Raw genomic sequence first — 17,108 nt, forward strand, 5'->3', positions numbered from 1 at the left:
CGTGGTGATTCCGGACTTACAGTAGACTTGGTTTTATTACTGGACTTTAGTAGTTGAACCTGAAATTTGTGACACCCCTGACCTCTTTAAATAAAATGCACAGCGGAAATAAATTTTTCTTTAAAATATGGAAGGAGTTTCAACATACATTTTATAAGAGTGTTTACAAAATAACAACATGATCATTCCAATGACATAACAAAATACAAAATATCATTAGTGTGATCATGTTACAAAATGGTACAAAATAATCATCCTTCCAATCTTCGTATGCATATGACCCCCATCCACAGTCAACGTCCCGGTCCGTCGCTCTTATCTGCATCACATGAAAATAACTGAAATGAGAATAAATCTCAGCAAGTGGAACTCTTACGTAGCAATGATACATAGTATACTCTGTAAAACATGGCTTTTAAATCATAAATACCATCGACTCTGAAACATGAATAACGTAGCAATAACTGTAGCAATAGCAATGGCAATAGATAGCAATACGATGGTATTTCTCTTTTCTATGGTTGGATTGATATCAATAGTATCTGTGACTGTGGTTGCCAATATCCCATCGATATAAATCGATAACTGTGAGGGGATAAAAGCCTATGGTCGATGATCATCTAATTGCATGCAATGCCATGGCTATGATAAATCAATCCAATAAAACATTTGAATTCTCAATAGCATTTAAGGCCGTCGTTTCGCAATCTCATAATATTTCTTGTATTCCCTTTATAACAATGGTGAGACATCAATGCCTCCAATAGATAATCAATGAAATCAATACATAACAATGGATCAATGGAAGGGAATAACACTTTGAAACCTTTAAAACACAATACATATAATATCATGTGAGCAAAAAGGATGAAATTCCACTTACTACCAATAGAACACCTCAAATAAGCTCTTGGTACACCACCTACAACAATAATCCATAAATAACACCAATATCAACTCTAGATCCACAAGTACAAGCCAAATAATCCATTAAACAACTCAAACATCAAATCCAAAATAACCCTTAACTCAAAACCTCGTTAGAATCGCACCAAAAACTTACCTAAGCTTCCTTATACCACGGAGAACGATGATCTCAAGTCGGAAATCCAAACAAAGCCAAGAATCGAAGATAGGAAGCAAAAGAAATGGATGAAAACCCTTGCCAATGGAGAGAAAATCTCGAAAAGTAGATAGGATAAGGTATGGAATGAAGTCAACTCAATCAAAAAGGTACTAAATAACTCGCCCATACTTACACCGCGGGTGCGCCAACACAAGCACCGCGGGTGCGCCATGCTCTCGGCATACCAAAATAATTCTCATGCACGATCACCGCGGGTGCGGTGCTACAATTACCGCGGGTGCGGTGCACACCGCGGGTGCGGTCCTTGCACTGCCGCGGGTGCGGTGATGCCACGGCCCTCCAAAACCAAAATCATGAATAGTACACCGCGGGGGCACTCATCTAAGAGCGCGGGTGCACTCTACTCACGGCAATGAACAGTACAAACTCAACTAAAATCGATCCGAAACGCTGAAACGAACAATCAACACCAACTAATACCTCAAATAAATAATAACCAATAATACTATAGCCCAAAACACAACTATAAACGACTAATCATAAACCCAATTAACACAATAAAGCTTAAACCGTACCGTACACCGGGCTCGGCTATTACAATCTCCCCTCCTTAGAGGAATTTCGTCCTCGAAATTGACGTCACTGCACGAACAACTCAGGATACCTCTCTCTCATCTCAGTCTCTGGTTCCCACGTAGCCTCCTCGATCAAATGGTTCCTCCAAAGGACTTTAACGATGCCGATCTCTTTGTTCCTCAATACTCTGACAGTGCGATCCAAAATCTGGACCGGAATCTCTTGGTAAGTCAAATTCGGCGTCAAGTCCAATGGCTCGTGGCGAAGAACATGGGAAGGATCTGCAACATACTTCCTGAGCATCGATACGTGAAACACATTATGGACTCTGTCAAGATCGGGCGGTAGGGCTAATCTGTAGGCTCGGTCACCAACTCTGTCCAATATCTCAAATGGACCAATGAATCTAGGACTCAACTTGCCCTTCTTGCCAAATCTCATCACCCCCTTGAGAGGTGCTATCTTCAGAAAAACATGATCGCCAACCTCGAACTGCAAAGGTCTGCGACGAACATCTGCATAACTCTTCTGCCTCGACTGAGCAGTCTTCATCCTCTCTCTGATAACTGCAACAACATCGGCAGTCTGCTGGACCAACTCGGGACCCAACATCTTCCTCTCTCCAACCTCATCCCAAAACAAAGGGGATCTGCACTTCCTGCCATAAAGTGCCTCATACGGTGCCATGCCAATCGTCGCCTGGTAGCTATTGTTGTACGTGAACTCCACAAGTGGCAGCTTAGAATCCCAACTACCAGAATAGTCAATAGTACAAGCTCTGAGCATATCCTCCAGAATCTGAATGACTCTCTCTGACTGACCGTCGCTCTGAGGATGATAAGCTGTACTGAAAGCTAATCGAGAACCCAAAGCTCTGTGAAGACTCTTCCAAAACTCGGAGGTAAATCTAGGGTCACGATCAGACACAATCGACACGGGCACACCATGAAGTCTAACAATCTCGGCAATGTAGTCCTCGGCATACTGAGACATCGAATACGTCGTCTTGACTGGGAGAAAATGAGCCGACTTGGTCAATCTATCAACAATGACCCAAATGGAATTATAACCCCTCTGAACTCTGGGCAGACCAGTCACGAAATCCATGGTGATGTGCTCCCACTTCCACTGAGGAATCGGCAAAGAAAGCAATGTCCCAGCAGGTCTCTGGTGCTCAATCTTTACCTGCTGACAAGTAAGGCACTGAGAAATGAACAAAGCAATATCTCTCTTCATACCTGGCCACCAGTAAAGTCGACGAAGATCCTGATACATCTTCGTACTGCCTGGATGAATCGAATAAGGTGCGGTATGAGCCTCTGTCAAGACGTCTCTACGAATATCGTCGCCAGAAGGAACACAAATGCGGCCTCTGAAAGTTACCAAACCATCACCATTCAGACTAAACTCTGAATTCCCTCTAGCCTCGGCTCTAGCTCTCAACTCTGCCAACTGAACATCAGTCGACTGCTCTCTACGGATCCTGTCCGTCAAAGTAGATCGAATGACCAACGCTGAAAAGCGAGCAATGGTCCCTGGAATCACTAGATCAATCTCCTCTCTCTGCAAATCCATCAACAATGGTCTCTGAATCAAAGAACTCAAAGAAGCACTCGATTTGCGGCTCAAAGCATCAGCCACCACATTCGCCTTCCCTGGGTGATAACTGATCGTCACATCGTAATCCTTGACAAGCTCTAACCACCTCCTCTGTCGCATGTTGAGCTCTTTCTGCGAGAACAAATACTTCAAACTCTTGTGGTCTGTAAAGATCTCACACTTTTCGCCATACAGATAATGTCTCCAAATCTTCAGGGCGAAAACCACAGCTGCGAGCTCCAAATCATGCGTCGGATAATTCTTCTCATAATCCTTCAACTGGCGAGACGCATAGGCAATGACCTTACCTCGCTGCATCAACACTGCACCAAGGCCTCTCTTCGACGCATCGGTAAAGACAACAAAGTCCTCTGAACCACTGGGCAAAGAAAGAACAGGAGCTGTCGTCAATCTGTCCTTCAACTCCTGAAATGCACTCTGGCAATCGATAGTCCACTCGAACTTCACAGTCTTCCTCGTCAGATTGGACAATGGCAGGGCAATCTTGGAGAAACCTGAAATGAAACGACGATAGTAACCTGCCAAACCAAGGAAACTGCGAACCTCTGAAACAGTGGTAGGAATAGGCCAACTCTGAATCGCCTCTATCTTCAATGGATCAACAGCAATGCCATCTCTCGAAACAACATGGCCTAGAAAAGAAATCTGATCCAGCCAAAACTCACACTTCTTCAGCTTGGCAAACAACCTCTTCTCTCGCAACAACTGAAGAACAACTCTGAGATGCTCGGCATGAAGCTCTCTGGTCTTGGAATAGATCAAGATATCGTCAATGAAGACAATGACGAAGCTATCCAGATAAGGCTTGAACACACGGTTCATCAGGTCCATGAAGACTGAAGGGGCATTGGTCAAACCAAAAGACATCACAAGAAACTCATAGTGACCATACCTGGTCCGGAAAGCTGTCTTAGGGATATCAGACTCCCTAACCTTCAACTGATAGTAGCCAGACCGAAGATCAATCTTCGAGAACACAGTGGCACCATGGAGCTGATCAAACAAATCATCTATCCGAGGCAACGGATACTTGTTCTTGACAGTCACTTTGTTGAGCTCCCTGTAGTCGATACACAGCCGCAAGGAACCATCCTTCTTCTTGACAAACAGAACCGGAGCTCCCCAAGGCGAAGAACTCGGACGAATAAAGCCTTTGTCTAAAAGATCCTGCAACTGAGTCTTCAACTCCTTCATCTCGGTAGGGGCCATCCTGTACGGAGCCTTAGAGATAGGAACCGTACCTGGAGCTAAATCGATCACAAACTCAACATCCCTATCCGGCGGCAAACCCGGAACATCATCCTCAAACACATCAGCAAACTCCCTCACCACATCAATATCATCTACATTCAACTTAATCAATCTATCAACATCCACAATAGAAGCAAGAAATCCATCGCAACCTCTACACAACAATCTCTCAGCCTCAAGACAAGAAATAAAAGGAAGGACCAGCGAAGTACCTGCACTGGCGAGCGCTCCTCCCTGGCCATCATCTGCAAAAGTCACCTTCTTAGCAACACAATCGATAACTGCACGGTAAGTCGAAAGCCAATCCATGCCAAGGATAACGTCGAAAGCAACCATAGGGATAACAATCAAATCAGCGAAGACAACTCGCTCCTCAATACGAACAGGGCACGCAAAGACAATCGATGTCGGGCACAACACGTCCCCCGAAGGCAAAACAACATTAAGATGAAGGGGAAGAATAGAAGGAACTATACCCAAAGATCTCAAAAATAATTCAGACATAAAAGAATGAGTAGCACCAGTATCAATCAAAGTAGTAGCTACTCTGCCTGAAATCAAAATAGTACTAAGGATCAATGAAGATTCACGATTAATACCTTCCTTCGTCATGGAAAAGATACGACCCTGCACCTTCCCTTGGCTATCTCCCCTCGGGCAATTCCTGGCAACGTGGCCTGCCGCGCCACAACGAAAACAAGTATGAGTGCCCAATCTGCACTCTCCTCGATGATGCTTACCACACTTTGGACACTGCGGCTTCTCAGGATCAAATGGAACTGGAACTGGCGGAGGTCTAGGACTCGACTCCATCTTGCCCTTGCCCTTGAAACGATCCCTGCCCCTCTGATTAGAACCCTGGCCTCTCTGAGCAATGGCCTGGTGTCTCTCTTGCCTCTCCCGGGCAATGTCCTTCTCATCCTGCTCGGCCAACAAAGCTTTGGACACAATCTCCTTGAAAGTAACAGCCTTGGACATGTTGATATCACGACGAATCTCCGCTCTAAGGCCTCGAATGAAATGAGCGCCCTTGTCCTTGTCGTTCGAAGCAATATACGGAGCAAATAGGCAACCTTCCTCAAACTTCAGAATATACTGGCCAACATCCAAGCTCCCCTGCCTAAGTTCCAAGAACTCCGTAACCTTCCTCGCTCGAAGTGCGTCGGGGAAATACTTGTCATAGAACAAGTCAGTGAACTCTGACCACTTCAGTGTCGCAACATCAACTCCAACTTTCGTAGCATTCCACCAAATGCGGGCAGCCTTAACCAACATGAACACTGCACAGCTAATCCTGTCTTTATCCTCGTACTGGAGATGATCGAAGATAGCTTCAAGCGCCTTGACCCACTCGACAGCAACTAGAGGATCGGTGCTACCTGCGAATTCCGGTGGATCCATTCTCTTGAAAGTAGAAAAGACGGCATCAGTGCCAACAGCCTGAGCAACTTGACCTCTCACTTGGCCTCGACCCTGACCTGCTCCTTGCAATCGGAGCAACTGCTGAATCTGATCGCTATGCACCTTAGCCTGCTCCTTAAGCAACTTGCCGAACTCGTCGACAACTCTCGAGGAAGAACTATCCTCACCCTCTGCCGCCTTACGCTTAGGAGGCATACTCTACAATTGCTCACAAGACACCAATCAATACATATAACAATGGATAGATGCAAGAAAACATACCCGGACAGTTGAAAGTAGACGAAGTCATATGCATTGGTCCGAAGAACACCGCTCTGATACCACTAAATGTGACACCCCTGACCTCTTTAAATAAAATGCACAGCGGAAATAAATTTTTCTTTAAAATATGGAAGGAGTTTCAACATACATTTTATAAGAGTGTTTACAAAATAACAACATGATCATTCCAATGACATAACAAAATACAAAATATCATTAGTGTGATCATGTTACAAAATGGTACAAAATAATCATCCTTCCAATCTTCGTATGCATATGACCCCCATCCACAGTCAACGTCCCGGTCCGTCGCTCTTATCTGCATCACATGAAAATAACTGAAATGAGAATAAATCTCAGCAAGTGGAACTCTTACGTAGCAATGATACATAGTATACTCTGTAAAACATGGCTTTTAAATCATAAATACCATCGACTCTGAAACATGAATAACGTAGCAATAACTGTAGCAATAGCAATGGCAATAGATAGCAATACGATGGTATTTCTCTTTTCTATGGTTGGATTGATATCAATAGTATCTGTGACTGTGGTTGCCAATATCCCATCGATATAAATCGATAACTGTGAGGGGATAAAAGCCTATGGTCGATGATCATCTAATTGCATGCAATGCCATGGCTATGATAAATCAATCCAATAAAACATTTGAATTCTCAATAGCATTTAAGGCCGTCGTTTCGCAATCTCATAATATTTCTTGTATTCCCTTTATAACAATGGTGAGACATCAATGCCTCCAATAGATAATCAATGAAATCAATACATAACAATGGATCAATGGAAGGGAATAACACTTTGAAACCTTTAAAACACAATACATATAATATCATGTGAGCAAAAAGGATGAAATTCCACTTACTACCAATAGAACACCTCAAATAAGCTCTTGGTACACCACCTACAACAATAATCCATAAATAACACCAATATCAACTCTAGATCCACAAGTACAAGCCAAATAATCCATTAAACAACTCAAACATCAAATCCAAAATAACCCTTAACTCAAAACCTCGTTAGAATCGCACCAAAAACTTACCTAAGCTTCCTTATACCACGGAGAACGATGATCTCAAGTCGGAAATCCAAACAAAGCCAAGAATCGAAGATAGGAAGCAAAAGAAATGGATGAAAACCCTTGCCAATGGAGAGAAAATCTCGAAAAGTAGATAGGATAAGGTATGGAATGAAGTCAACTCAATCAAAAAGGTACTAAATAACTCGCCCATACTTACACCGCGGGTGCGCCAACACAAGCACCGCGGGTGCGCCATGCTCTCGGCATACCAAAATAATTCTCATGCACGATCACCGCGGGTGCGGTGCTACAATTACCGCGGGTGCGGTGCACACCGCGGGTGCGGTCCTTGCACTGCCGCGGGTGCGGTGATGCCACGGCCCTCCAAAACCAAAATCATGAATAGTACACCGCGGGGGCACTCATCTAAGAGCGCGGGTGCACTCTACTCACGGCAATGAACAGTACAAACTCAACTAAAATCGATCCGAAACGCTGAAACGAACAATCAACACCAACTAATACCTCAAATAAATAATAACCAATAATACTATAGCCCAAAACACAACTATAAACGACTAATCATAAACCCAATTAACACAATAAAGCTTAAACCGTACCGTACACCGGGCTCGGCTATTACAAAATTAGCTTGTTGTACTTTAATACTGAAATGTATTTATACAGACATGTATAGTATTTAGATTCCATTACCTTCCGCAGTTATATCTTAAAACGAAAAATTTTTAGACCCTGTTTTATCTTAATTGATAATTTAAATCCCAACGATGATTAAGAAAATGATTAGCGTCCGGGTCCCCACATAATGTTACCAAATGAGTTCAAACGCAAAAGAATATTTGGGTCTGGTGAATTTATGGGAAATGACATTGCTACAGATTCCGTCCAGAATAATGTTTCGAAATATTGTACTGGATTTCTCGTTGATGAAGAGAAAAGAGTGGTTATGAAGAAACCTACCGATGAAATGACTAGACATATTAAACTACTTTATATCATGACGCATGTTAATGGGAAGACATTGTCTAGGGTACTGATAGATAATGGGTCTACTGTGAACATTTTGCCACACAGAATCCTTCAGAAGTTGGGAAAACATGTGGAAGACTTGATTCCTACCGAAGTCTCTATGGCAGATTTTACTGGGGAATCTACAAAAATTTTGGGTGTGTTGCCAGCAAATGTTACTGTTGGGTCTCAATCCTCGTTGTCAGCCTTTTTCGTGGTCAATTCTAGTGCTAGCTTCCATGCTTTGTTAGGGAGGGATTTGATTCACACCAATCATTGTGTACCCTTATCCATGCACCAGTTATTGTTGATGTGGAAAGGGGATGAGTTGGAAGTGGTACAGGCTGATTCACAACAGTATCAATCTAATTCCAACGCGGTAGAGGCTAGATATGATGATGGAGCATTTGGTCATATTAAAATTCGTGATTACAAGGTGAATGGACAGCAGGGAGCAGTCTACATGGATACCAAGAAAGTAAGGGAAGCAGTTGAAAAAATTCTCAAACCCACTGCCATGGTCTCTCCTAGACCCATGGTTCAGCCTATTATCGAGGGAGCCGATGATTAAGTTCACTAAAGAAGAGATGGAAGTGGCTGCAACTTCCGAGTGAAAAGCCAAAATGCAGCAGCTAAGGAACAAAGTGTTGTCTCAGGAGTTGTGGGGTATCGATGGAGCTAAAGTAATATTTGAGGAGGAATGTGGAGGTAGCGAGGAAGAAAAGTTACAAATGGAGGATTTAATCTTAGCTCCGGCTCAGATGAAAAATCGACAGCCGGAGACAGATGATTCTTAAAGTTGGAGTAAATAGGGAGTATTGTACAAAGTGGGCTGGACAGCCACTTTGGTTATTGATTGAATATTGACATGCAAAAGGTTTCTGTAAATATGCGAGGAATAGGCTTTTAAGCCATTCCTTGTTTGTAAATAATGATGGAGCATTTGTAAATAAATAAAGATACTGGCTCGTGGAGTTTCGCTGTAGTTAATTAATTTTGGGTAAAGTGTTCGTTGTTTTTAGTTGGCCAAATCGATGACAAAGCAAAGCTCATTTAGGGCATGTCTTGAAACTTTGGTGAGTATTATTCGGAAAATCTGGTTTGGCTGTTAGTTGCGGAATCATATTGATTTGTGTTGGTTTGCGTCGTTATGAGATGTTCACTTTTTAGAAAAATTTTGGCAGAGTTTCCCTTGTAAATGTAGTATGCCAAAAATGTGAATACCTACAAACAAACCCCAAGCAATAGATATCCAAACAACATTATGTTCCAACAGCAAATTCGAGTTTCTAGTCATTCATCAACATTCACGAAGCAAAAAGAACAAGCCAAATCATGGCAAACAAGTGTAACATGTCAAGAAAACACTAAATTGGTGTTCCAGAAAGTTCCCAAAAAACATGCCAAACATAAACTGAGATCGCCATAAAGATGAGGTGGAGTATCAAGAAAGATCAAGTTGACGCAACCCTTCCCACTTGGACAAGCATTCAGCTCGTGTCTGCTCAGCAGCCTTCAAGGTATCTTCCTGATAAACATAAAAATTGTACATTAATTAAATATTTTATAATATAAATTTATAGTCTTTGTTTTATTAAATGTTTAAATATTATATGTTTTATAATAAATTGTATAAAAAATAAGTTGTTGTGTAATTATAAGTTTTTACTATTTTTACAGGTTCGATAAAAGAAGAATAACTTTGGCGTTGCAAATGGGATTAACATGATTCTTGGACTTGTAGAAAGTTGATGATAATATCTACAATATTGACAACAAGCATGAGATAAAAATTCTCTCACAATTGGGATCAAATTAAGCAACAAATAAAGTTACCAAAGGAGTGGCAGTTTTACCATGCTCTAGTATTTTGACCATATCTCTCAAATTACTTGGTCAAATGGTCTGAAAAAAATACCACAACTAGACAACTCAATTATCCACATGTTTCTATTTATGTGAAGAAGCAAATTCGGAGAAGAAGATTTTCAAAAGTGATGTGTAATATCATATAATATCTTGGAACACCAATAAAGACTTTTATGTAAAAAATAATATTTTATTTGTGGTTGTCTCCCCAAATTTGGCTATAAATAGGGGTGCATTGTAATGTATTGAGATATCCCTCATTCTATGAACAAACCTTTGAGTTCATAATATTTCTCTCTATATTTTTTCTTTATTTCTTCATTTAAATACAATTAGCATGTTAAATTCATATTCAAAGTTTTACACTTTGAATAATGAATAGCTAACTTCCTAAAGTTGAGATGATAAAGTAAAACTCTTGGCATGATAATAAGGTTATTAAAAGGTAAGAATTTTTTTTATATTATTTAATAATTATTTATTGTTTATGTTATATTTATTTCTTTAAGCATTTTTATACACTACTTATAAGTGGGAGTTTTGATTTATTGTTGCTATATGTTACACTAAATTCTTGGAACCATTTAAATGTTAGTTTTGTATTACCAACCATTTAAAGTGGATGCCTTGATTTATTATATATAGATATAATATAATATTAAATTCTTGGAACCATTTAAATGTTAGTTTGGTTTTACCAACCATTTAAATTGGATTCTTTGATTTATTATATATGAATATGTCATAGTATTAATTTATTGGTACCATTTAAATGTTTTTTTGGTTTTACCAACTATTTAAAGTGGGAACCTTGATTTAGTGTTTACAAATATATATAGCACAATAAATACTTGACCACATTTATAAGTTTTGGTATATATTATATACTTATAAGATAATAATATATAACATAATATAAATATAATTATTTAATATATTGGAACCATTTTATTAAGTGGATTTCAATATTGTTCGTTAATGTTAACTTTATTAAAATACCAAGAGTGGATCCTCTTTAATCTCAACTACTTAAATTAAAATTTGAACAATTAAAATTTACCCATTAAAGATTCAAACAATTAAAATTAAAAACAAAACAAAAAGACATTGTAGTGGACTTGTAATTACCTTAGCTTCCCTGTGGATATGATATCGGACTCATCGAATTATACTACTTGTGGACAACCTGCTCTAGGGAGTGCAACAATCAAAGTGACAACAAGTTTTTGGCGCCGTTGCCGGGGAAGTATAATTAAATTTCAAGTCTATTTAATTTTATTTTTTTTCTTTGAATTTTTATTGCTTTTGTGTGTTTTTCTTCTTTTCTTTTGCATTTGCATGAGCATTATTTGGTCACGTACACTTAGTGGTCGACTCATTCGAAATAACCCTTTATTTTCACAAAACATGGCGGAAGAACCCATCCAAGAAAATGAAGATGAAATTCAATCTCAACATGATCATGATAGGCGAAGAACACTTAGAGATCACATGAATCCTTACACGTACTAGTTCACCTTCATGTCTAGTTTTTCCCCCTGATGCATCTCATTTCAATTTTAAGCCTGGTATTATCCAACTTTTACCCAACTTTCATGGTTTAGATTTTGAAAATCCATACATGCATTTACGAGAATTTGAAGAAGTGTGCAACACATATAATGATCTAAATTGTAGCATGAACACCATTCGACTTAAGCTTTTTCCTTTTTCTTTAAAAGATAAAGCTAAAACTTGGCTACAAAATCTTAGATCGGGATCCATTCGAATTTGGGATGAATTGCAACAACAATTTTTTAAAAAGTTTTTTCTATCTCATAGAACAAATTCTTTCAAAAGGCAAATCATCACTTTCACTCAAAAACAAGGAGAAACTTTTTATCAGTGTTGGGATAGATATAAAGAATTGCTTAATCTTTGTCCTCATCATGGTTTTGAAATTTGGAGAGTTTTTTCTCAATTTTATGAAAGCTTAACACCTAAAGATAGGCAAATGGTTCAATTTATGTGTAATGGAACATTTGAAGATAAAGATTCAAACGAGGCAATTGAGTATCTCGATTCATTAGCTGAAAATGCTCAAAATTGGTACATGATAGGTATAATTGAACCATCAAACAAGATTCAATCTCTCACATCTGGTGGAGGTATGCACACTCTCAAGGATGAACATGATCTCCAAGCCAGATTTACCTCTTTGGCAAGAAAAGTTGAGGCACTTGAATTGAAAAAGAATGGTCAATTAAAATCTGTTCAAGAAATTGCATGTCACATCTGTGATACAAGTGATCATTCTACAAAAGATTGTCCCTCTTCGCCCTCTTTTAAAGAATGTCTCCATGAACAAGCCAATGTTTTAAACAATTTCAAAAGGCCAAATTTTGAACCATTTTCTCAAAGTTACAATCCAGGTTGGCGAAATCATCCAAATTTTAGTTGGAGGAATGATAATACTGCACAATTTTCACAACCACATTTCCAAAATCAACAAAATTTTCAAAATTATGCACCTTATGTTCCTCCACCTAAAAGGAATTTGGAAGATATATTGAATTCTTTCATTGCAAAGCAAGAGTCTATCAATACTCAAACTGCTCAAACCATGACAGATTTGAAAGATACTCTTGCTAAATTTGCTTCTGCCCTTAATGTTCATGAAAAAGGTAAATTTCGTTCACAACCACAGCCTAATCCCAAGGATCATCATTCACAAACTGGAACTTTTGGAACTCAACCGATGGATCAGGTAAAATCTGTTATTACCCTTTGCAGTGGTAAGGTTGTGGAAAAATCCATTCTTGAACCTTGTGAAGATGATAATCAATCAACTCCAAAGGGTAAGGAAGTGGAACCCATAACTTGCGAAGAGGAGGATCAATAGATAGTGCCACCACTATTCCCTCATGCATTAAAAAATACAAAAAAATCAAATTTGAATTCTGATATATATGATATTTTTAAACAAGTAAAAGTTAATATTCCTTTATTAGATGCAATAAAGCAGGTACCATCATATGCTAAATTTTTGAAAGACTTGTGCACTATGAAAAGAAAATTGAATGTGAAAAAGAAAGCATTTTTAGCCGAACAAGTAAGTGCAATCATTCAAAATAATAATGCTTTGAAATATAAAGACCCAGGTTGTCCTACTATTTCTTGTATTATTGGAGAACGAAAAATTAAAAAAAGGATTGCTTGACCTTGGAGATAGTGTGAATTTACTTCCATATTCAGTTTATCTAGAACTCAATCTAGGCGAGTTAAAACCTACTTCAGTAACACTTTTACTTGTTGATAGATCTTTTAATGTGCCAATAGGTATTGTAAGGTCCAAAGAAATTAAGACGAAGTAACTCAACTGCATGCAAATCTAGAAAATATGAAAAATGAGTAATTTATTTTAATGGCTAATTAATTATGTGACATACATGTTTATTATGATTTTATTGTCATTATGCATGAAATTGTATTTTTAAAGGATATTCAAGTGACGATCGAGGAACGGAGACCGAGGGCTGAAAAATGTAAAAATGTTTTATTAAATAATTAATTTTAATTATTTAATATAAGGGTGATGTTTTTCTCATATTTTTGAAAACAAGGAATTTTGAGGTGATTTTATACGCCGGGACTAATTTTTTTATCAAGGTTGGATTTTCAACCAGAATGCGAATTTTTAAGCAGTCCGGTTATTTAATCCACTAACTATTTTTATGAAAACCATTTTATAAGTTTATTTAAATCTTAACTAGCATTAGTGGGCTTAATTAGGAGCTAAATAGGTCTTAAGTCTATTTAATAAATTAATTAGCATATAAAAAAACAATAAACCGTAAGCTATACTCTGATACTCACGCAGCTCAAAATTATCAAAAGCAAAAGCTTTCCCTCGGCGCAGCAGCAGACTCTCGGCCGTGGGAAGCAGCAGCTTTTTATTTCAAAGTTTTAAGGGAAGCTAGCCTCGGTTCTCTCCGTTCTTCGTCGCCGTCTGTATTTCGTGCGTATATAACGCAAAGGAACGCCTATATCTTCCTTTTCTCATCCATTACATCATAGTATCGATTTAATTTATGTATGCACAAAGAACTCGAAGTTTTATTCAAGAATATTCGGTTTTCACATATACATGCTATGATCTAACGTTTTATGTGCCGATTCATGTCTTACATGTTATAGGGACTGCCATGATGATTAGGCTGTGACCAGAAAAGGTTATACATGTTTTAAAACAACATAACCATGCTTAGACCACTAAACAACCGAAAGGAAAACGAAAAGAAAAGGCGTGCACCGTCTACTGTCATGAGTGGCGATCGGATTTCATGTTTTAGGGTGAGGCTTGGCCTTGGCTTGGGCCAGGGCATAGACAGAGGTGGTCATGAGTCAAGGCTAGAGTCCTAGCCATGCTAGGACTCGAACCGAAGGCTCAGGAAATAGTCCTAGCAAGGTTAGGACTCCACCCGAGAACCCTGCACAGATTTGTGCAGGGCGTTGGAGGCTCGAGGCATGGGGCACGGGCCAGACTAGGGTGTCTCACTAGAATCTTAAGAGGGGAGGGGAGTGACTGGTTTGGGGCCTAGGCTCGTCGGCTGGGTCCTGGAAGCAAAATGAAAAATCCTGCCACTTTTAGAACTCTCGGCCAACAAAGGGTCAAATTGGAGGTTCTTGTTTTTATGGTGTGGGTCAGGGTATTGGTGAACTTAGGGTCCAGGAGATTAATTTAGGATGTTGGGTAAGTTTTGGACCAACAAGGTTCGGTGGTAACTCGTGAAAATTAAGAGATGGCTCGGGGTTGAAGTTTAAGTGTCAAAAGATGGCTTCTAATGAATTAAAAAACTGAAAAATGGTTCACGGGGGTCGAGTCGTGATTCATAAAAGCTAAAATAATATAAAAAGACTAAATTTTGAATTTAGGAATTTTATATTAAAGTTTGGGATTTTTCGGGATTAAAACACCGTCAAAAGGTTAATCAAAGATAAATGAAAAAAGTCTATTATTTAAGCTAAATAAAATTATGAAAAAATTCTTGTAAGCTTAAATAATTATTTGGGACATGTTAGAGTCAAGAAATCAAGAAAAAAGTCAGAATCGTAAAATGTCACGATTAGGGGTAAAACGGTCTTTTTACACCTAAAATTAGTAAGGGTCATGGAAGTGCCCTAAATGCTGTTTTTATGATGTTATGTTCATTTTTAAATGTTCATGATTTATTTTAAATGTCCATGAATTTTATGATTGAAAGTTGACATTTAAAATATATGGTGCATGCTTGGTTTCAAAAGAAATTATATTTATGCATGATTTTTTTTTAAGTGATGAAAACATGAAAACATTGTTGAAAGTGAAGTGATTGTGACTATGAGGATATGAGGATATGAGGTTATGATTGAAGATAGGCCAAGGCTCAGTTGACGATCCTGTGTCGCTGATGTCCCCGCCGCCCAGTACTGTGGTTTCATGTAGATGGTACCATCGACTTTTGAGGATTGAGGTGAGTCACAATTAACGATCTGAATTCAATAAAGGAAAAGATAATGTTTATGATCATGAAAAAGATCATGTCATGTTATGATTGAGGAAATGGTAAAGGTCAGGTTCAGGTTATGCATATCATGAAAATGTTATTTTACGTAAAGGTATTTTCACTGTTGCATATGGTTTTATATGTATTACTCGTTACAAAGATTTGGTGTGTTGAGTCTTTCGACTCACTAGGTGTGATGGATGCAGGTGAGGCTGAGGGAGGCCTTGACGCATGAGATGACTGGACTGAAGGTGCACACAACCCGAGGACCAGCGTTTCTACTATTTCCGCACCCATGATTTTGATGACGTTTTTACGTTAATAGATTTTTAAGACCATTTATTTATGCTTTAGAGTGGTTTTGGAGAGGAGTATAAGTTTAACGTTTAATGCTTTCTAGGTTTGGTTAAACATGCGATGATTTTATTTTATGACTATTGCACTTGATTTTAAAATGCTAGTTAGTGGATGTTCTAGATAATGGGAAAAATATTTTATTAAAATATTTTCATGTGTTGTCCAAAAAAAAAAACTAAAAATATTTTCTAGTACATTTTAAACAAAAGAACACGAGACGTTTCAGTTGGTATCAGAGAAAATGTCTTGTAAAGGGTTGTGCCACCATCAGCGCCGGAAAGATCAGTCGTCAAGCCTCAAGTTTGTAAGTTTTTACATGCTTTATAAGATTCAGCATGATGTTACCTGCATGATTACGTGAAAGATATGCTTATACCACATGTTTACTAGCTTTTTGAGCATATATGCCTTGCATGCTTAAAGTTGCTAAATGAATTACGATATGACACATGATTAGAAAACATAGATTTAAATGCATGTTGGTTACGTTAGAATTTGGAAAACGTTCAGATAAAATGCCTCCTAGACGTGCCCCTGTCAATGAATACCAAGGAGAAAACAGTGTTAACCGTCAAGGAAATAACCAAGTAGGGATGTAAACTAACCAAACCGTTCGCGAGCTATTCGGAGCTCGGCTCGATAAAAAGCTTGTTTGAGTTCGTTTGTTAATCATATCAAACCAAGCTCAAGCTCGATTTTGAGCTCGACAATTTAATCAAACTAAGCTCAAGCCTAAGTGTATTCAGCTCGTGAGCTCGCAAACATGTTTGTTAATAGGCTCGCGAGCTCGAACTTGGCTCGTTTAGGTGGCTCGTAAGCTCGAGCTTGACTCATTTGTTGAGTTGACAAAAAAAAATATTAGTACTAATAAAAGTTAAACTTTTATGTCTAATATAAAATTAGTTCATAGATATATTTAATTTTAACAAGCTCGAATCAAGATCAAATTCGAGCTCAATTGTATGTTTTACGAGCTCGAAAACGAGCCGAGCTCAAGTCAAGCTTCTTAAATATGATAAACGAGCTATTAATAAACCAAGCTCGAGCACGGCTTGATTAACATGATAAA

Source organism: Primulina eburnea, chromosome 1 (genome assembly GCF_022965805.1).
Source record: "Primulina eburnea isolate SZY01 chromosome 1, ASM2296580v1, whole genome shotgun sequence".
In the NCBI taxonomy this organism is placed as follows: Eukaryota; Viridiplantae; Streptophyta; class Magnoliopsida; order Lamiales; family Gesneriaceae; genus Primulina; species Primulina eburnea.